This window comes from Onychomys torridus, chromosome 2 (assembly GCF_903995425.1).
Source record: "Onychomys torridus chromosome 2, mOncTor1.1, whole genome shotgun sequence".
NCBI lineage: Eukaryota > Metazoa > Chordata > Mammalia > Rodentia > Cricetidae > Onychomys > Onychomys torridus.
This window is the reverse complement of record NC_050444.1, coordinates 82,945,859-82,968,042: the sequence shown is the minus strand read 5'-3', so window position 1 is coordinate 82,968,042 and position 22,184 is coordinate 82,945,859.

Here is a 22,184-nt window from a genome sequence, read left to right as displayed (position 1 = left end):
TAGAAATTAAGTCTCTATGAACTCTTATAAAATCCTTAATTGTTTATTTGAATTCGTATTATGGGGGTAGCATCCAACAAGATGAAGAGGCATGTACCTAGGTTTCCGTCCCATGCTTTCTGGATATTCCTAAACACACACTGCATATCTTTATAGGATGGATTTTTATATTTTACCATCTGATGCTGGTAATACAGCTATCTTTTATCTCCAAGCCTTGACCTGTGACTTTTTCTGTCTTCCACCTAATATAGGGAGAACCCTGATAGAGCTGATTGTTATAAGAGATTTATTTAATTATTGTCCTTTTTTTCCAATGAGACTGTGAGCACAGCTCAAATGATGTTTTGAGGGAAAGCACCCATGCCTTATTTATCAGGGATCAGCACTGTGGTAACATATGCCATGGTGACAATATGTCAGTGCTTCCTTGATGAGTCACTGATGAAACTGAGCCTCTGATCACCACTGAACATTGTATCAGGCACATGCTTGTGTGGAGTCTGTCATTCTTTTACAATTTCTTGCCCTACTGTGCTGATGTAGTGAACCAAGGAAAACATGACTGAATATTCAGCTACTGCTATCTAATTCTACAATAATCTACTAGTTGTTGGAAAAGGTAAGAAGGTAGCTAGATGCAAGCAGCAGATTGAGACTTTTGGGCACCTGGAGTTGCCTATTGAATATCTTAATGCTGAAGAGAAGGCAGAATTAAGTTGCAATAGAAAACACTATACATCTAGGAGAGACACTACCGCAAACAGGAAAACATATTGTATGACCTTTAATAATGCTTTTCCCAGAGACTTCCCCAAGTCAATGTCATTCCAGCTTGTCCTTGGCCTTGATGTTGCTGGGCCCTGTCCCTAACCCCAGCAGACTTCTGTCACTGAAGTGTAGACCGTGCCAGCCAGAACAGGTGAGTAATTTGCCTAACAGGAGAACTGTACCCCTCCCTGGATTCTGCCCCCATGACCCTTTCCCAGCCCCAAGCCATCCCTGCTAGTCTCTAGCCCCTCTGATAGCCCTCCCCCAAACTCCAGAAGACTTCCACCAAGCAGGCACAAGCCATACAGGCAAGAACAGGTGAGTGATCTGCCTGTAAGTTATCACATCACCATGGATTAAAGATGGAGTTAAACAACAACACAAACTGCAGATAGCTTACAAACTCACTGAAACTGAACAATTCTCAACTGAATTACCACTGAGTCAAAGAAGAAAGAAAGAAAGAAATTAAAGAGTTCCTAGAATCCAATGAAATGAATGAACAGCATACCCAAACTTAGGGGACACAGTGAAAGCTATGCTAAGAGGAAAGTTCATAGCACTAAGTGCCTGCAATAAAGAATTTGGAGAAATCTCACACTAGCAACTTAACAGCAACACCTGAAACCTCTAGCGTAAAAAGCAGCAAACTCACCCAAGAGCAGTAGATGGCAGGGAATAATAAAACTAAGGGCTGAAATCAATAAAATAGAAACAAACAGAACAACACAAAGAATCAATGAAACAAAGAGTTGGTTCTTTTAAAAAAATCAACAAGATAGACAAATCCTCATCCAAACTAACTAAAAAGCAGAGAGAGAATATCCAAATTAACAAAATTGAAAATGAAAAGGTGGACATAAAAACAGACATTGAGGAAATCCAAATATCATTAGGTCATACTTCAGAAATCTGTAATCCACAAGACAGAAAAATCTAAAAAAATTTGATAAATTTCTTGAAAGATACCATATGTCAAAATTTAATAAAGATCAGTTAAACAATTAAATTAGACTTTTAACCACCAAGGAAATAGAAGAAGTCATTAAAAGTCTCCAACCAAGAAAAACACAGGGACAGATGGTTCCAGGGCAGAATTCTACCAGACTTTCCAAGAAGATATAATACCAGTACTCTTTAAATTATTCCACAAAATAGAAACAGAAGGAACATTGCTAAATTCTTGTTATTAGGTACCAGTTACCCTGATACCCAAACCACACCAAGATTCAACAAAGAAAGAGAATTACAGACCAATTTCCCCCATGAACATTGATGCAAAATGCTCAATATAATACTGGAAAACTGAATCCAGGAACACATCAAAAAGATTATTCACCATGATCAAGGGAGCTTCATCCCAGAGACTCAAGGAATGTTCAGCATACAAAAGTCTGTCAATTTAATCCACCATATAAACCAACTGAAAAACAACAACAACAACAAAAAGATCATCTCATTAGATTCTGAAAGCACCATTGACAAAATCCAATAGCTCTTCTTGATAAAAAGTCTTGGAGAGATCAGGACTACAAGGAACATATCTAAATATAATAAAAGCAATATACAGCAAATCAACAACCAACATCAAATTAAATGGAAAGCAATTCCACTAAAATCAAGAATAAGAAAAGGATGTCCACTCTTTCTATATCTATTGAATAGAGTACTCAAAATTCTAGCTAGAGCAGTAAGTCAACCAAATGAGATCAAGGGTATACAAATTAGAAAAGAAGTCAAAGTATCACTATTTGCAGATGACAAGAGAGTATACATAAGCAATCACCAAAATTGTACCAGGGAACTCCTAGAGGTGATAAACAGTTTTAGTGAAATGACTAGATACAAAACTAACTAAAAAAAAAAAAAAAATCAGTAGTGTCTTATATACAAACCATAAAAGGACTGAGAAAGAAATCAGGGAAACAACATCCTTCACAATAGTCAAAAACAATATAAAATATCTTGGGGTAACTCTAATGAAGCAAGTGAAAGACCGGTATAACAAGAACTCAAGTCTTTGAAGGAAGAAATTGGAGAAGATATCAGAAGATGAAAAAAATCTCCAAGCTCATTGATAGGTAGGATTAACGTAATAAAAATGGCATCTTACCAAAAGCAATCTAGAGATTCAATGAAATCCTTATCAAAATTTCAACACAATTCTTTACAGATCTTGAAGCAACAATACTCAACTTCATATGGAATAACAAAAAACTCAGGCTAGCTAAAATAACCCTGTACAATAAAAGACTTCGAGAGGCATCACCATCCCTGATTTCAAGTGCTACTATAGAACCATAGTAATAAAAACCACGTGGTATTGCTATGAAAAATATAAATGGATCAATGGAATTGAAACAAAAACCAAGACATAAATCCACACACCTATGGACACCTGATTATTGACAAAGAAGTAAAAATTATACAATAGAAAATAGAAAGCATCTTCAACAATTGGTGTTGGCCTAAATGGATTTTGGCTTGTAGTATGCAAATATATTTCTATCTATCACCCTGCACAAAACTCAAGTCCAAATGGAACAAAGACCTCAACATAAACCAGTTACACTGAAACTGAGAGAAGAGAAAATGGGAAATAGCCTAGAATACATTGGTACAGGAGACAACTTCTTGAATAGAACACCAATAGCAAAAACACTAAGATCAACAATTAATAAATGGGACTTCATAAAACTGAAAAGCTTTTATAAGGCAAAGGACACAGTTCAAAGAACAAAACAGTGGCCTACAGATTGGGAAAAGATTTTCACTAACCCCACATCCAACAGAGGGCTGATCTCAAAAAATATATAAAGAACTCAAGAAACTAGGCATCAATAAACCAAATAATACAATAGAAAAATGAAGTACAGAACCAGAGAATTCTCAACAGAAAAATCTCAAATGGCAGAGAAACACTTAAAGACATGTTCAACATCCATAGCCATCAGGGAAATGTAAATCAAAAGGACTCTCAGATTCATAAGAATGTCTAAGATAAAAAACACAAATGACAGCTTATGCTGGAAAGGATGTGGAGAAATGGGAATACTCCTCTATTTCTGGTGGGAGTGCAAACTTATATGGCAGTTTCTCAGAAAATTGGGACTCCATTTGCCTCAAGACTCAGTTATACCACTCATGGATATATAACCAATCATACCACAAAGGCACTTTGCTCAACCATGTTCATAATAGCTTTAATGGTAATAACCAGAACCTGGAAACAACCTAGATGCCCCTCAATCAAAGAATGAATAGAGAAAATGTGATACATTTACACAATGGAGTATTACTTAGTTAATAAAAACAATGACATCGGGAAATTTGAAGGCAAATGGATGGAACTAGAAAAAAAAATCATACTGAGTGACATAACCCAGACCCAGAAAGACAAACATGGTATGTACTCAATCATAAGTGGATATTAGCTGTAAATTAAAGGATAACCATACTATAATCCACAGACCCAGAGAGACTAGGTAACAAGGAAGACCCAAGAAGAGATGCATGGATCTCCCTAGGAAGGGGAAATAGAAGAAATCCCCTGGTTGGACTAGGGGAGGGGGGGGGATGGGAACTTAAGGGATTAGACTGGGAGTAGATGGAGGGGGAGAATACTGAAAGAGATGACTGGAAAAGGTGGGGGCATTTCATGGTCAGATACAAATCTGATGCAAGGGAAACCCCCAGCAATCTGCAACGACGACCCCAAATAAGACTCATAGCAGTAGTGGATATGAAGCCTCAACTGACCACCTCCTGTCATCAGATTTGTGACTACCCCAATTGTTGTCAGAGAAGATTCATCCAATAGCTGATGGAAAGGGATGCACAGACCCACAACCAAACATTAGGCCAAACTTGGGGAATCCTGCTGAAAAGAGGTAGAAAAGATTGTAGGAGCCAGGAGCGCCAAGGAAACTACAAGAAAACCCAGAGAAACAACTCACCTGGTACATAGGAACTCACAGAGTATCAACCAACAATCAGGGAGCCTGCATGGGACAGATCTAGGTTCTCTCTATATATGTGACTGTTGTATAGTTTGGTCAGTTTGTGGAATTCCTAACAACGGGAGCAGGGACTATTCCTAATACTTTGGCTGTTGTTTGGGTCCCTATACTTCATACTGGATTGACTTGCTCAGCCTTAATACAAAGGGAAGTGCTTAGGCTTACTACAACTTGATATGCCATGTTTTGTTGATGTCTAGGGGAAGTCTGCACCTTTCTGAACAGAAACAGAGGAGGAATGGACTGAGGAGTCCAGAATCAGAGAAGAGGCTGTGGGATGGAAAGGGAGGAGAGGAGGAAGAAACTGCAGTCAGGATGCAAAATAAATAAATCTATTTGATAAATAAAAATAATGTTTTTCCCATAAGGAACCATTAACAATTGCATAGCCTGATTTAGATGGATCATATATTTTTTGATCTCTAGATGATGCTTGCATTTGAAGGCAAGTTGGGATATTTCTAAAAGACATTGTCAAGTCTTGGAAAGCTGTGGCTGAGAAATTTAATCATGCAGGTAGACATGGGCAACTTATTTAGCTGACAGTCTGGAAGGCACTGTCCCAGAAACTTATCTTGGACTACTCACTAGATTTTCTAGAAGTGGCTTGGAGGAAGGAGCTTTTAGCAAAGCCTACCCTAGACATAAACCTCCAGAACCACATAAAATCAGCCATGTTGCTACAGTAATACTTTGTATTGAGTTTAATGCTTTTGTGTACATTTTCACTCATTCTCTCTTAAGACAGCTTTACATTTCATACTTGCAGAACTCTAGTGTACCAGAGATGAAGAACCCCGTAAAATAGTCTAAGATCATTCTGAGCACTTTGTGGAGGAAGGCTCTAAAGAGCACTGCACCACCAGTAATACAATCAGTAGAACTGATAATGGTGTGAGAACCACAGCAATGGTGATAGAGTTAAGAAAAGAACATCTGAAGCCCATTTCAGGGTAGTTTCTACTGAATTTGTTCCCTTGTTCCATTGACTTGGCAATGATTTTCATTAACATTGAATATGCATTTACATTAGACAAGTGTTACCATGTATGGGGTGTCTGTGCCACCGTTTTCAAAACACATGATCATGTCCACATTTTTACAAGTGACAATATAAAAGTAAAGAGTACACAGTACCCTATCAAGATATAATGTACGATTTAATTCATTTAGATTAGGATAACACTAAGCCTATTGTAGTAGATTTAATGGAGCTCCAAACTTACATTCTTCTATAACCTGTAATGTGACTTTATTTCAGGAGAGGATCATTGCAGTTGCCATTAAATAATGATCTTGAAGTGACTTCATCCTAGATTGTCCAGAGGGAACCTCAGTGCAATAACGAGTGTCCTTGTAAGACAGAATAGAAAAGACAGAGATGCACAAAGAGAGTGATCTGAAGATAAATGCAGACATTCAAGCAATGTGTCTTTAAGCCAAGGGATGTAAAGGATTGCTGGCCACAGGAGCAGTGTGAAATAGATTCTGTGGCAGATTCTAAAGATGTATTTGAGTCTTCTGACACCTTGATTTCAGACTTCTGGCCATCAGACTTGGGGAAGAATACATTATTTTTGGCTTAAGCTACTGTGGTAATTTCTTATGGCCTATAAACTAGCATCTCTGCTCTTCTTTTTTTCCTTCTGCATTTTATAGCTTTATCTATACAATTTTTTTTCTTTTAATTCTTTCCAAGTCTCAAAGTTTGCTTCAACAGGGAGGTTCCATAAATAACACATAAGAATGAATTAAAAGATAGCTCACATTTGGTTGCTAATTTAAAAGCTATTTTGGAATTAGTTGATTTTGTTACACAAGTGAGAGTTCTTCAAAATGAATTTCCCTTGGAAAATAAGGGGAAGCACACTGAGTTGTAAACATTTACAATTACTGAGTTGTAAACAGTTGCAGCAGGTATCTTTCATAAGAATAAGTAAGCTGAAGGAGGAAGAGGAAAAGGAGAGGCACAAGTCACTGATGTGTTTCATAGGTCATATGATTTTAATACTAATGAGAGCTTGTAGAAGTCCTTCATTACTGCGATCTTTGTTTCACATCCACATTCTTGTTATGTTACCTATACCATGCCTATAATTTCTTATACTGTGCTATGCATGAGAAGAAAGTGAGGCAATGAGTTACCTGCATGGGACATTGTAGTTCGTATCTGTTACAATAAGGGCTGAACCTCAGCTTGCTTAATAATGTGCTTTGCCTAGTATGAAGTAAAGGAATAGCTGGACCATTATAGTATAAACTTCATGCCTTGGTGACTGAGAAGCAACTTTGTTGCCGTGCTACTGTGGAGGCCAGAGGTTAGCAAGGGGTATCTTCCTCTACCACTTTTCACTTTACTTTTGAAGCTAGTCTGTCACTGAACCTGTAACTCACCAATTAAGCTACATTAACCAGTAATAACCCCTCCCCCAACTCCAACCCCAATATCCTCTTGTGTCTGACTCCCACTGCTGGGATTACAGACACATGTCAACTCACTTTGCTTTTTACCTGTGTTCTAGGGATCAAATTCAACTCTTTCACATTTGCACAGAAAGCATTTTACACACTGAGTCAACATCTCATCACTTTGGAAACATCTTCTCCATTTGCCTCTCATGTACAAAAGGGAATTGGAAGGCTTGCAGACCAGACAACTGCTTTTCTTACCTTGTCCATGTCAAATAGTCATTCTGGATAAAAGAAACTTATTGCTTAAGGCTTTTAGGGGTTCAAAATGGAACATAAAGTCATAAAACAACTAAATGTTCTTGACCAAAGTCTCCAAACAGGATGGAGAACGCATTATACTAGCTATATTTGGAAAATAATATATTTGCAGGAGAACCCCACTTTTCTCCTTTACATAGTTGCTCATGTTCAGGTGATAACTGAAGTGGGCATGAAGATACACTTTACAAGTACATACATTTGTCATTTTGTTTCTTTCCTTGATATCTTAGGAATGTAGAATGCAGTATTGCTGCTATTCCATAGAGAAGGACACCAAAGCTTAAAGGTTCTGGTGACTTATCCCTGAGGTGGCATAGTAAGGAAGTTTAGTGTCTGGGATTTTAATCTGGTCTGCATGTGACCCATTCCATCTACATGAAATCATACTGGACATGTCAGTTTGATTCCTGACCATGAATCCAAAACTGAGCAAAGTGTCATCTATGTTCCTGGATGCTGAAGAAGACAGGACCAAAATCATACATGGCCCAAAGGAGCTCTAGTTTGGGCAAAGCTTAAAAAGCCTAAGGAAAGTGCTTGTTTAAATTACTCTTCAGAGTACTATGCATTTTAAATGTTCATGTCTGAGCCTTTGTTATAAGCTGTATGTAAGCAGGCACTAATTCTGTACTAAGTCACCATTCAAATCAATAAAATCCTATAGTAGTTAAAACAATACAGAAATCCATTACCTGTTTCACCAAGAAGACTGCTAATTGACAACCCAAAGGCTGAGCCTATGGTTCAGTTAAACATTAAAAACATTGCTTCTTTCAGCTATGTGCTTGTTACTTTATTGTTATGAAAGAGCTGACAGTGCATGTTCAAAAGATTATCCTAGAACTGGGGTGTAGACACTGCATATTCAAAGGGGTATCCTAGAACTAGGGGCATAGCTGAGTTATAGAACGTCTTTCTAGTCTGGGAGATGTACTTAATGATTCCCAACACTTTTCCAAACAAGAAAAAAATTGCAGTGACTATGACAGGGCAAAGGGAATCTTCAGTCCTATTCTGTTTAGGCATTGTATTCATCTTATGTAATTATCAGCCAAACGGAACAACTTTGAGAATTTTATATTCGTATCCACACGTTACAAGAATAACAACAAAAATGCAGCTCATTTTCATACTGCTCAAGCTGACTATTAAAACCCAGGCCTTAAATACTCCAAAGAGTAGAGCTGTACTCCTTCAGATGCTATAAACTAGCTTGTTCACAGCCATAATCTACCTGCAGTGACATCCAGGCAATAGTGGTGGGTGTTTGGCTTATCACATGGCAGTTCACAGAGCTGTTGTAACTGCCTTTCACTTGTCAGACAAGATCACCACAGAAAGAAGGGAATGGAGCCTTCAAGACCATTCAGTGGTCAGATCTCAGATTCCGGCTGGGACTTGATCCTATATTGTATGAAAATTTTTTTCCATTATCTCCTTTTTTTTTTTTTTTTTTTTTTTTTTTTTAATCAGAGTTGAGTCATACAGAAGATGGGCCGCGAAGGAGTGTAGGCTTTTAACTTTTTTTTCCATGTAAAGGGAGATGATAGAGGAGAAGGGTAGGCATTTCAGTCGCAGCTCTAGTAGGGCCCGAACCCCAAGAATCTACCTCTTTTTTCCTAAGAAAAGGTCACCAAATAAACTACTTCAAGATGCCATTTTCTAGCTCTGCAGGAGTGAGGAGTAGGAGGAGAAGAAAAGTAATGAAGAATAGCATGTCTTACTATCTATGGTACTAGGAAAGCTTTGCCCAGCCTCCCTCATAACATTGTATTCAATTCCTTGTTTACTAGTGTGTGTGTGTGTGTGTGTGTGTGTGTGTGTGTGTGTGTGTGTGTGTGATGTATACACACCCACACACCCATGTTAGTGCATACTGTTCAGGCCAAGAGAAGATAGATGTCACTGGGTGTCCTGTTCTGTTCTGCCATTTTCCTTTGAGATGGGGTCTCTTACTGAACCAGGAGCTTGGTTGACAACCAGCGAGTCTCAGTGATCCTTTTGTGTCTCCCATGCACAGTGCTGGAGTTACAGGGCAGACAGTGCACACATGTCTTTTATAGTGTGTCAGGTTCTCCATACTTTCGTAATAAGCCCTCTTACTGCTAAGTCACATCCCCTGTCCCGCTCTTCCTTTTAACCACTGCTTAAATCAGAAAGGGACCCTTTGTCACTTATCATCCTATTTTCATTTAAGGCTTGACTCAGGAGATTACAATGTCAGCTAGACAAGCATATGTAACCAGTGTGCTTAAGTATGTTCTGGCTGAAGGAATAAACTTTTCCCTAATGCCCCTTCAATTTTTTTCTCACCCACCCCTATTCCTGGTCCTACCTTTGTCTCTTCTCTGCATCTGTCTTTAATCCCTTCAAAATACACGATCCTTTGTTTTGATAGCCATTTTCAATTCATGTAGCCTCTGGGAGCTTTCTCTAAAGTTCTGCTTTCTCTGTATCCCTTCCAAGGTAATTCATGACTTTTGAGTGGAAGTTGGGAGGGATTAAACAGAAGTATACCTCTACAATGGAAAACAAAAGCTGAGAATATCTTCCCATGCATTCTAAAAATGTTAAACTATAGGGAAGATACAGCAGGCATATTGGAGTCTTAAATCAGCCTAATTTGCCAGATGAATTAGGTAATTAACAAAAATCTTTTAAAAGGGTCATTAGCAAAGTTAGATTTGAACATATGACAATTACAATCCACTTTTTTTTCTCATAAAACAGCCAACATGATGACTGGTAATTAACCTAGAAACTGACAGAGCAATTTTCCTTCTGCTCCAGTCCCAAGCAGAATGGTATCACAGTGACAAGGAAACCCCAAGAGATCTGCTCAATTCCTCAGAGCCTTATTAACTTAATATATTTGTTTATACAATATATATTTATCCAAAAATGTTGTAAAAACTATATATTTGTCCAAAATTCGATGATAATAATATCAATTCATAATTATAAGAATGTTAGTTTTGCTATGTCTTTTTACGATATGCAGCATGATGCTGTAAAATACACAGTGAAAGAAATTAATGCCATGAATCATCTCAGGAATCTTCCCATTCTTTTCATCCTTTTTCTAGATGTGGCTTTTATCCACTCATTTAGCAGTACATCGCCATCTTAATTCTGTCTGCTAATCTTTGTGAAATAGTCTAAATATTTCCAAACCACAGAGATAATGTTAGAATTTATTATGGAATTAGTTGTCCAGATAATTCCATATTTTATTCAATAGAAACTAACCTAGTGTTTGTTGAGTAGACATACAGGTAACTTTTAGTTATTTCATTTAATTATTCAAACAACATTGTGAAATCAGGGTTATTAATCACATTTTATAGTTGCAGACACTGAGGCATAAAGAAAAATATGTTTGTTTAAATCAGATCCACTTAGTGTACAGTTCACTCTTTCCCACACACACGGTGTTCACACAAATATTTAAAAACACATATTTGAGCCAGGCGGTGGTGGCACACACCTTTAATCCTAGCTCTTGGGAGGCAGAGGCAGGCAGATCTCTGTGAGTTCGAGGCCAGCCTGGGCTGCAGAGTGAGTTCCAGGAAAGGCACAAAGCTACACAGAGAAACCCTGTCCTGAAAAACCATAAATAAGTAAACAAACAAATAAATAAATGTAAAAATAAAAACATATGCTTGACATTTGTATTTTCCAGCAAAAGTCTTCTGCTACAATATAAGTTAGAACATGAAAATGACCCATTTACATTGAGTCCCTCCAGGATCACTAATTCATAGGTCAGAACACACAAAGTCTCCCATTCAGTTGGTGAAACTGTCCAAAAACCTGAACATATTTGTGAATACAGTTCCCACTGAATCAAAGCTTCAATTGGTTAACCTTGGTTATAAACTTGTTTTGTATGGGATCAACCAAGAGACCTCCCCCTGGGTGTGTCTGTGGGGCTATTACCTTGAAGGACAAATGGAGGGGTAAGTGCCTCCTGTAGGGTAGACAATACCTTCTGGTAGTGACCCACTATGAAGAAAGTTGGTAGAGAACCAATACTGCTTTAGCCTGTCCTATCCTTCTGTTTCACTATCCTTTGCAGATACTGCAAGCAACTTTTGTGGCCATCTAATGTGGACTGCAGACCAGCATCTTTCCAGGATTCCTCCAGATCTTGAATACCCAGATGGATACTGCTCAGAACTCCAGCCTCCTGTACTGAGCAGCTATTATTGGAATACCCCGCCAGTAATAGTATATGCCAACCTAACAAATCCCCTTTGCAATATTAATTCATTCAATTTATTTTGTTCTTCTGAAGAATCCTGACTAAAACAGATTGTGGAACCAGAAGTGGTTCTAGAGAAAAAAATTATAAGGATGAATTTCTCTAGCCAACATGGTGATATTTAGTGTATGCTTTTTTTAAACTAAACAAAGCCTAGTGTTGTTACAGACCTTCATGGGAGCATAGAGGGCATTGAAAATCAATGCTGTGAGCTATGTGAAAAGCTAAATATGATAAATGCATTGCATTTGATTTTTCTGGTTCACATTTTGTGAGTTATAAGGAATTCAGTGATTCTCTATATAAAACTTTTGGATATGTATGGAAAAGTAAAGGGAAAATGATGCTGACTGGTTGTTTCTTGCATCTCTGAATAAAGCAGTAAAATAAAAAGAATGAGCTCAGAGATTAATTCTCCCATCTCCAGAGTCTCATAAACAGTAGAATTTTCAGTGTGCCCTGGAAGAGAATCCTCTACAGTAGCCGTAAGCCATGCATAAGCCAAGCCAACCTTCAACGTACAATTGACTGACTTATAACACAACATTAAGTCTAAGCTTCAAAAGGAATCAGCAGCTAAAGCAGGGCACAGATTGAAAAAGGGTGAATCCTGGAAGCATGGGAGGACAAGGATGTGGCTGAAAGAATTGAACTCTCAGATTGTTATGGGTTTATTCTGCCAGAAGTAGTTTGCTAACACTTAACAGTAGATACTTCTGAACCCCACACCATAAAAGCATTACAAAGGCATTGATTCTGAATGGAACCAAAGTGGTGTTCCTTGAAGGAGATGGCAAGCAAGACAGTGCTGATCACCCTCAGAGCTCATCTATCCTTTCCTCTATATGCTCTAGATCAATAACCTTATCAAAAGCTAAGCAAGGCTCTAGAGGTGAACTGGAAAGTGTGGTCTAGGGGATGGTACACTATACCCTTAAACAATATAGCAAGTTGTTCAATTCATTCAAGTAGCAATCAGAGGAATGTGTGTGAATGTATTTTAAATGTATGGGATAATGGGGAGAGGAACATGAAACTAGATCACACTGAGTTTATTGATACAGACCCATTTAGGAGAGATCCAGGGTCATTTTCCAGCTTGCAAAGTTATAAAAGGTGCTAATAGTATACATGATTAGTTGGATGGGTCAAATGATGGCTTACTGTGAATGAGCTGGAGATACCTGATATCTCTGAGCTTAATGTTGGTTTTAAAAAAAGGGATTTAAAGGCTTGGGGAAATTTGATTGCAGTGGTGGAATTGCTTTATAAAATCTAATTCTCTACAATGGAAGTATCTATAGTACATTCCATTCACTGATACTGTAAGACACAGATTTGTGAGAAAGGGAGTAGCATATTTCAATAGCTCTGTTCATTGCTCTTCTCTGTACCCTAGACCCACAGTGGGAGGTACAGTATTCAACTAATATAGCTTCAGTGGAGTGAGTCTAGTTGGAACATGGAGTATAAAGAGCCACTTGGCTACAGTTAAGTACCAAAGAAAGCTGAGCAGACTTAGTGTAATGGACAGCACAGCTAAAGCCATGTTCAGAATGGTCTTCCTTCTATAAACTTAGCATTGGCTAATTAATCCTGCTGACCCAGAAGTGAAATAAATAAAAGTCTATCAAGTTCTTTCATGTGTATGAACAAAAAAAATTTGAAAAGCTACATTAAATCAATAGAGAATCATGGCTTCCTCAGCCAGTTTTTAGTGCTTAGTCAGTTTACAGACTCAGAAACCCTCAAATGAGGAGAAGGCTGGGTCTCCTTTAAAAAAGACCTTGCTAGCACAACAAAAGTTTTACTATTAATATCTAGTCCATCCTCCACAAAGGAACATATAGCCCTTTTACTATAGTAATTGGTTTATGGACTTTTTGTGGACTTCTAAATATTTGTTCTGAATTCACAATTATTTGGAGAGATACCAAACTGCATTGTAACCCTCTATTGAAATTTGGGGCTTCTGGGAGTCAGATGGTTGGTAGAATTTAGAGAAAGTAAGATTTTCTGGTAGATTCATTTGGTCTCAGAACTCATCACATGGTTATTTCCCCAGTTCCAGAGTGTGTAATTGGTGTAGGTACCCTTAGGAGATGGCAGAATCCTCACATTGGTTCCTTGGCTTGTGAAACTGAGAACTATGGAAAGTCCAAATGGAAGTCATAGAGATGCCTCTACTTAGGAAAACAGTCACAAAAGCAATGTCATATCTAAGGATGGGTTACAAAAATTTGTGCCATCACTGAGAACTTGATAAATGTAAGGGTGGTGTGGCGCTCAACATGAGGCATGAACCCACGACCTTGAGATTAAGAGTCTCATGCTCTACCGACTGAGCTAGCCACCATGAGAAGCAACATGTAAAGACACCGGTAAGCCACAAGCTACATGGCAAAGTATATTGATTTGAGATAAAAGAACTAGATAACAAGAAGCCTGCCATAGCCATACAGCTTCTAAACAATGTATGTTTCTATGTGTTTACTTGGTTGGTTCTAAGCGTCTATGGGCCTGGCTGGTGAGAGAGATTAGTCCTGATTGTGGGCCAAGAAGGATAACTCTAACTACAGTGGTGGTTCCCACAACATCTCCCATGAGTCTCCAATTTAGCTTGTGCAAATATATGGATCATAGAGAATGACAGGATATCCTCATATTTTGTGGGGTATTTTGATCACACTCTGACACTCCAAAGATTGACAAAAAAGTTTATCTTCAATCAGAGGGCAGAGCTTGCTAGCTAATAGCTGAGAAAAATTAGACATAGAGGTTTTGGAGCACTCAAGACATATAGAGAGGCACAGGAAATAGAAGGAAGGGACTGAGAGAGATACTCAGTCCTTTTGGATTGAGGAAGGAGAGAGAGAGAAAGAGAGAGAGAGAGAGAGAGAGAGAGAGAGAGAGAGAGAGAGAGAGAGAAGGTCACTGGTTATTTCTCTGACATCTGACTCCAGAATTTTTATTGACAAAAGAATTATATAAACTCTCCAATCATAAGCTTAATCAGCTTGTGCTTCTCTTACTCAACCAGATCTTATAGTACCTGATATACAGCTATCTTTAATCTTTAAATGCTCTTCTGGGCTGGAGAGATGGCTCAGCCGTTAAAGGCTAGGCTCACAACCAAAAATGCTCTTCTTCTCTTTGTGTTTCTCCATAAAGACCACAAGAAGTCACTTACTTTCAACAATAGTATATGTTTGTCATTCTATATCAAAGATATGTTAGTTTTCTAGGACTGAGTAAAAACGTTAGTTCACAAGGATCTTGATTATCTGTCTCTTCCACAAGGCATTAGTGATACTATGCTGATTGGACTAAGTTGTCAAGGGATAACAATCACTTTGGACTTGTTTGATCAAGGGCATCATAGAACAGGAAATAAATCCAACCAAAGTTCAAGGGCTTCATATCTCAGTGAAACTTCTACTGGTTCCAAGGTATAAAGCATACAGAGCTATTCCTTCTAATATGAAGGACAAGTTGTTTACCTGGTGCATTCTTCCACCATGAAATAAATGCTTATTTGGATTTTAGGGGTAGTACACTCCTCACTTAGGCATGTTACTCTGGACTATATACTAAATGACTCAGAAAGCTGCTGCCTTTGAATGGGGTCTGTAATAGGAGAGGAGTCTTTAATAGTTTTGGGATTTTGTGCGGGCTGCTTTACCACTGAGGCTGTATCATCCTACGTACTCATTTATAAGTGGCAGAAGCCATGCTATTTGGAGATATTGTTAAGCTTTCATAGGTGAGTCATAGTGGAGATTTGGGGGAATTTTTTTATTAACCAATAACCTATCATTGTCTGCACGCAACTATTCTTCCTTTGAGAGACAGCTCTTGATCTGAAAACCTGTAAATGGATTAGTTTCAGTGTTACAATATAACTTGAGTTGCCCATCATGAAATGGAAATTATTTGGCCCAATAAATCATAAAGTTGTTTATGCACAAAAGCAATCCATCATGAAATGGAAAGGGTGCTTGTGTGATCAGGCATGTGGAGCTTCTGTGGCACAAGTAAAGTACATGAAGAAATTGACAAACTCTCTTTCTGCTCCTGCTATAATATATTTTGTTCTGAAACATACATCTATAGCTTCATAAGATGTATTATATGTTTGATTAACTAAGTAATGAAACATTAGATTTTTTAGGAGACTGTATTTATTTTGAATCACCTTGTCATATATGGTATGTTTTTTCTTACAGCTAGGATTTATGAGTCCAGGCATCAAGGGGTGGTAATGGGAATGATACCACTCACCATCACCCTTAGTGACTCATCAGCAAAAATTTTGCTTCCTGTTCCTATGACCTTTTGCTGTGCTGGCCTAGAAGGTTTAGTCCCAGACGACAGAATGCTACTGCCAAGAGGCACAACAAACATTCCATTGAACTGGAAGCTAAGACATCTCCTTGGCCACTTAAAGATTCTGATGCCTTTGGAGCAACAGACTAAAAAAGAAGTTACAGTGTTATCAGGGGAGACTGAACCACAGTATTGTGGAGGAATTGGATTGTTTCTCCACAATAGAGATAAACAAAAAGAGCATGTCTGTAGTGCACAAGATCTTTAGGTGGTCTATTGATATACCTGTGTCCTGTAATTAAAAACATGGAAGACTACAACAACTCAATCTAGCTAGGAAGGGTGATAAATGGCTCTGACCTATTGGAAATGGATAGGTAATACCTCCATTTAAAGAATCACAGACTGCTGAGGTACTTGCTGAAAGTAGAAGAAATACAGAACAGATAACAGAAGAAAGTATTTATATATACCGGCTAAGTCTATGTGACCAGTTACAGAAGACTGTAACAGCCATGCATGTTTCTGCCATATTTTATTAAGAATATGCTTTTGCATACATAGAGATGCATTAGGCAGACATTTTCATTTTATTTCTATTTCCTTACCCATGCAATAAAACATAAATTGAAATATGTGTAGCTATATTATTAATATATATCATCATATATAAGTTATGAAATAACAAAAGAGTAAACATTCCACAAAGGGCTTTGACATGTATTTTGGAAGAATAGTGAATGTATGGTTCCAAATGTAGAATGATATAAAAAGATATGATTGGTTAAGTAGACAAGGGCAGATTTGTGATGGTTAATATTAATTGTGAACTTGATTGATTCTGAGTAAAGTAAGAAACAGTTCTTTCCACTGTGTCTGAGATGATAGTTCCTGAAAGAATTAACTGAGTAGTAGTGTCTTAATTAGGGTTTTCTATTGCTGAGAAAGAAACACCATGACCATGGCAAATCTTATAAAGGAAAACATTTAATTGAGGCTGGCTCGCACTTCAAAGTTTACTATATTATCATCATGGTGGGAAGCATGATGGTGTGCAGGCAGACATGGTGCTGGAGAAGGAGCTGTGTAATGATATTTTATCTATGTATCCCAATAAACTTATCTGGGGGTCAGAAAACAGAACAGCCACTATATTAAACAGAGGTTGGGCAGTGGTAGCACATGCCTTTAATCCTAGCATACTGGAGGCAAGATCTGTCGGGATCTCTGTGAGTTCAAGGCCATACTGGAAACAGCCAGGCAAAGTGACACACACCTTTAATATCAGCACTTGAGATCTCATGTCTTGCGTGGGAAAGACACATGCCTTTAATCCCAGTAAGTGACTGCAGGAAAAAGAAAGGTATGTAAGGCATGAGGACCAGGAACCAGAGGCTTTTAAAGCTTTTAGGCTTTTAGCAGCAGTTCAGCCAAGATCCATTCAGATGAAGAGTCAGAGGCTTTAAGTCTGAGGAAACAAGATCAGCTGAGCAACTGACAAGGTGAGGTTGAATGTGGTTTGTTCTGTTTCTCTGATCTTTCAGCATTCACCCCAATACCTGGCACCAGGTTTGTTTTTATTAAGACGTTTTAAGATTTGTGCTACAGCGCTGGGAATTCTACATCCTGGATCCCCCGGCAGCAGGAAGAAAATCCCATATTGGGCATGGCTTGAGCATCTGAGACTTCAAAGCCCACTCCCAGTGACACACTTTCTCCAAAAAAAGACCACACCTACTCCAACAAAGCCACACCTCCTAATAGTGCCACTCCCTATGGGTTTATGGGGGCCATTTTATTCAAACCACCCAAAGTAGTAATACCCTCACCCAGACTCAGCTGAATGTTCTGTCCGTGAACCAGGTATAAAGATAATATTCTGCTAAGAAATTGCTACCTTTGCCTATCCACTCCTCTGCCCCAAACTCTTGAAGAGAGTACATCTACTCTGTTGCTGACTCTGTTGATGCCATCCTTTAGTGATATCAGAAAGCAGCTTCTTCAGCTTTCCAGCATGAACTGAAATCCAGCAACTATCTAGGAATATGTCAGAACTTCAGCACCAGTGGAGAACAACCAAGACATCTAGCCTTGTGGACTGAGAAGCTATCAGGTTCATTAGGTTCTCAGCTTCTCCAATGTGCAAACAGTTATCATTGGGCTATCCAATTGGTACTGTGTTAGCCTGCCTAGTAAATCACCTTTGAAATATATGTTAATTTTGATGATTGTGTTCCTCTAGAGAACCCCGACTAATGCGGGTCCTCTACTCTGTGAGCTGGATGAAGCATCAAAAAAAAAAAAAACAACAACAACAAAAACAAAAAAAAAACGCAAAACAAAGAACAGCCATATCCTATCCTGTCAGTTATCTCAGTCTACATGGAAACAACTTCTCCCAGGTTTTCCCGCTGCATGAAGGTGCATGTGTCCATATTTTTTCATGAATCTCTTATTTTCCTAAACGTTTTCAGTGTTGCTTTAAATCCATTTGTATAAGATCACCTGGGAAATAAATGATTTTTTAGTATTTCTTCATGACTGTGATAGTTAGACTTCTATAATCTTCTCAAGTGTTGCTGGAATAGTTGTAGGACAGACTGAATTGAAGGCTACTGGTGAAAACAATGCCATTTCAAAACAAAAGTCTTGTATATGAGTTCATAGCTGTTTGACTATAAAATAGGTCTGGTATAAAAATATAGGTAATATGTAATTATGCTGTTTTTTTCCACTTGTGTCACTAATTCTAACTTACATTTTTTTCTTTAGATTTGTGATGAAATTTAGGTAAAGTGCATCTTTTTCATAGCAGCAAAAATCCAATATTGATTTTTCTTTATTGACCAGTCATACATTCCAATATAAATATTTATGATGTCTGCATGTACTAAAAAAAACAAGTTAAATACCATAGAGGAAAGTGAAATGTAAATGTGAATTTCTCATGGGTTATACATTACTTTATAATCTTAATGGTGCTCCAAGAAGCACCTCACAGCTTTGTAGAATCAATTCTCAGATTACAAGACCTTCATCATCACAAACATCAGAAGCAGACATTTGCAAGTTGGTCTCTTGGTCATGTCAGGTTTATTTGGCAATTCATAAAGTGAAACACAATACACAGATACATACACACACACACACACACACACACACACACAGAGCCTTTCTTAAGTGGACAGATGTTTAAGTGGAATTCTCCTGATATCACCTAGTATTTTCACAGATTCACCAAATGTCAGAATTATAAGGAACCACATGAATCATTATTACAAAGCTCTTTTTTACGGCAGAAAAGAAAGGGTGTGCATAGCAGGAAAGTGCTGGCTGTATATCACACAGCATCTCAGTTTATCAAGAAATCCATGTGGCTCTAATTCTATTTGCACAATTGTCACTCCTAAGCAAGTCTCTTTTAACTGGAGAAATGTAAGAATGAATTTGAAAGGATAGCCAAGGTTACAAAAGGAGAAGTTTATGGATAAATCCAATTATTTTATAAGGGAGATTGTGTTTGTTTTATTTTATTTTATTTTCCTTAAAAACTTATTGAGACAGGTGAAAAATTCAAAGTATACAATGACTTTCAGTTATCCTCTTTGGCCATTATAGCTCATTTGGTTAGAGTAAATGGAAGTGTCCATTTGGCTTGAAAAAAATCAATATTTCTATTTTATTTGCATTATAAAGATAGTGACTAACACAGATGAATTTTGAGGTCTCAAAACCACTTAAGAGACTGGAGAGATGATTCAATGAGTAAATGCACTTGCTAGCATGCATGAGGACCTGAGTTCAGATGGTAGCATACACATAAGAGATGGGTCTAGACACTCATTCCAGCAATGAAGGAGACACAGATAGGAGGAACGACTGGGCTTTCTGGCCAGCCAGCCTAGATTAAAATAGTGAACACCAAGTTCCACAAAAGACCCTGTTTCAAAGGGACAAGCAAATGTTAATCTGGCCTCCACAATCACACACATGGGCATAAACTTTCCATCCCAACACACACACACACACACACACACACACACACACACACACACACACACACACTTTACATAAAAGGTCTTAAATACAATAGCATCAATCATTAATAAAAATGATTATCTCTACGCCATTCCATTGTCTCCAAGTAAATTCTATTTTTGTACATATAGATCATGTTTTATTGTTCAAACTTATAAAAGATGAAAAACTCCAGTGGGAAAACATATAGAGTTGGGACTCAATGATATAGCATGTAAATGTTGGTTATGAACAATATCTGTGAATTAAATTTTGTGTTATGGCCATGCATAGTGCTGCACAGCCTTTAATCTCAGTACTCAGGAAATGCAGACAAGAGTATGAGGAATTCAAAGTCATCCCTGGCTACACAGTGAGTTTTAGGCCAGCCTGGGCAACATGACAACCTCTATCTAAACTTACAATAGGAAGCTAGAAAAGCCTGTCAACTATTCTTTATGGAGAATAGGAAGACAGCGAAATTAGATAAGGGTCTTAATCTGTTTCTTTGTCCTTTTTATGGACTTTCAGTCTTGTATTAGTTACTTTTCTGTTGCTATGATTAAAAAAAATACCAGTCTGCCCCGGAACTCCCATCTGGACCAGAGGTGAGTGCCTGGGTTATAGTCAGACAGGCACCTGTGCCTGGGTCCCACGACTAGACACAGGCAACCCCGGGAGGACCTGACAAACTTGGCTCCAGTTTCCTGCCAATCCGCGGGCCCTGTGAGAAGGCTCCCCTTTTCCAAGACTGCAGGCAGACACTGCAATCTCCACACTGTGCCCCCACACCCATTAACTTGAGACCCCAGCCACTTCCTGAGACTCAGAGATCAGCCCCCAGCTTCAGTGAACCCAGGAACTCCCATCTGGACCAGAGAGACTCCATCCACTTCCTGAGATTCAGACACCAGCCCTAAGCTTCCATTCTGCTCTGGAAATCCCATCTGTACCAGAGACCAGAGGAACACCCATCTGGACAAGAGGAGCTCCAATCTGGACAAAATAAGGAGACCCCAGGGACTTCCCTAGACTCAGAGTCCAGCTACCCAGCGCCTATCCGGCCAGCACTCTCATGTGAACCAGCACTCCCATCTGGCCCAGAGCTTCCATCTGGACCACAGAGAGGCTCCCTAAATCTGTCAGCTCTCTCTGGACCAAGTACACTGATAAGACCAAGAAAAAATCCACAAGGAGATGGGCAGACGTCAAGGCAGAAGTACATACAACAAAATAAAGAGCAATACAGCATCACCAGAACCTAGCTCTTCTCCAACAGCTAGACCTGAACATCACAGAATGGAAGAAGAAGAAGAAAACAACCTTATAAGTAACATCATGAAGAGGCTAGAGCCTTATATAGAAGAAATCAAAAATAGAGGAACAGACAAACAAAAAATGGGAAGAACGCTATAAAAAACTAGAGGAAAGGACAATTAAAGCAGAAGAAAACAATAAATCCTTGAATGAAAATCATGAAAAAGCAAGGGAGACAATCTGAGACCTGAAGAGGGAAATAGAAGAAATGAAGAAGACACTAGCAGAAGGAATGTTGGAAATAGAAAATCTGAGTAAACAAACAGGAACTTCAGAGGCAAGTATAACCAACAGAATGCAAGAGATGGAAGAGAGGTGTTGAAGATACAGTAGAAGATATAGATTCATCAGTCAAAGAAAACGCTAAAACCAACAAAGTCATGACACAAAATGTCCAATAAATTTGGGACACCATGAAAAGACCAAACCTACAAATAATAGTGATAGAGGAAGGAGAAGAATACCAACTCAAAGGCACAGAAAATATATTTAACAAGATCATAGAAGAAAACTTTCCCAACTTAAAGAAGGAAATGCCTTTGAAGATACAAGAAGCTTACATAACACCAAACAGACTAGACCCCCCAAAAAAGTCCCCTCACCACATAATAATTAAACAACTAAATGTACAGAATAAAGAAAGAATATTAAGGGCAGCCATGGAAAAAGGCCAAGTGACTTATAGAGGCAAACCCATCAGAATAACACCAGATTTCTCAATGGAGATTTTGAAAGCC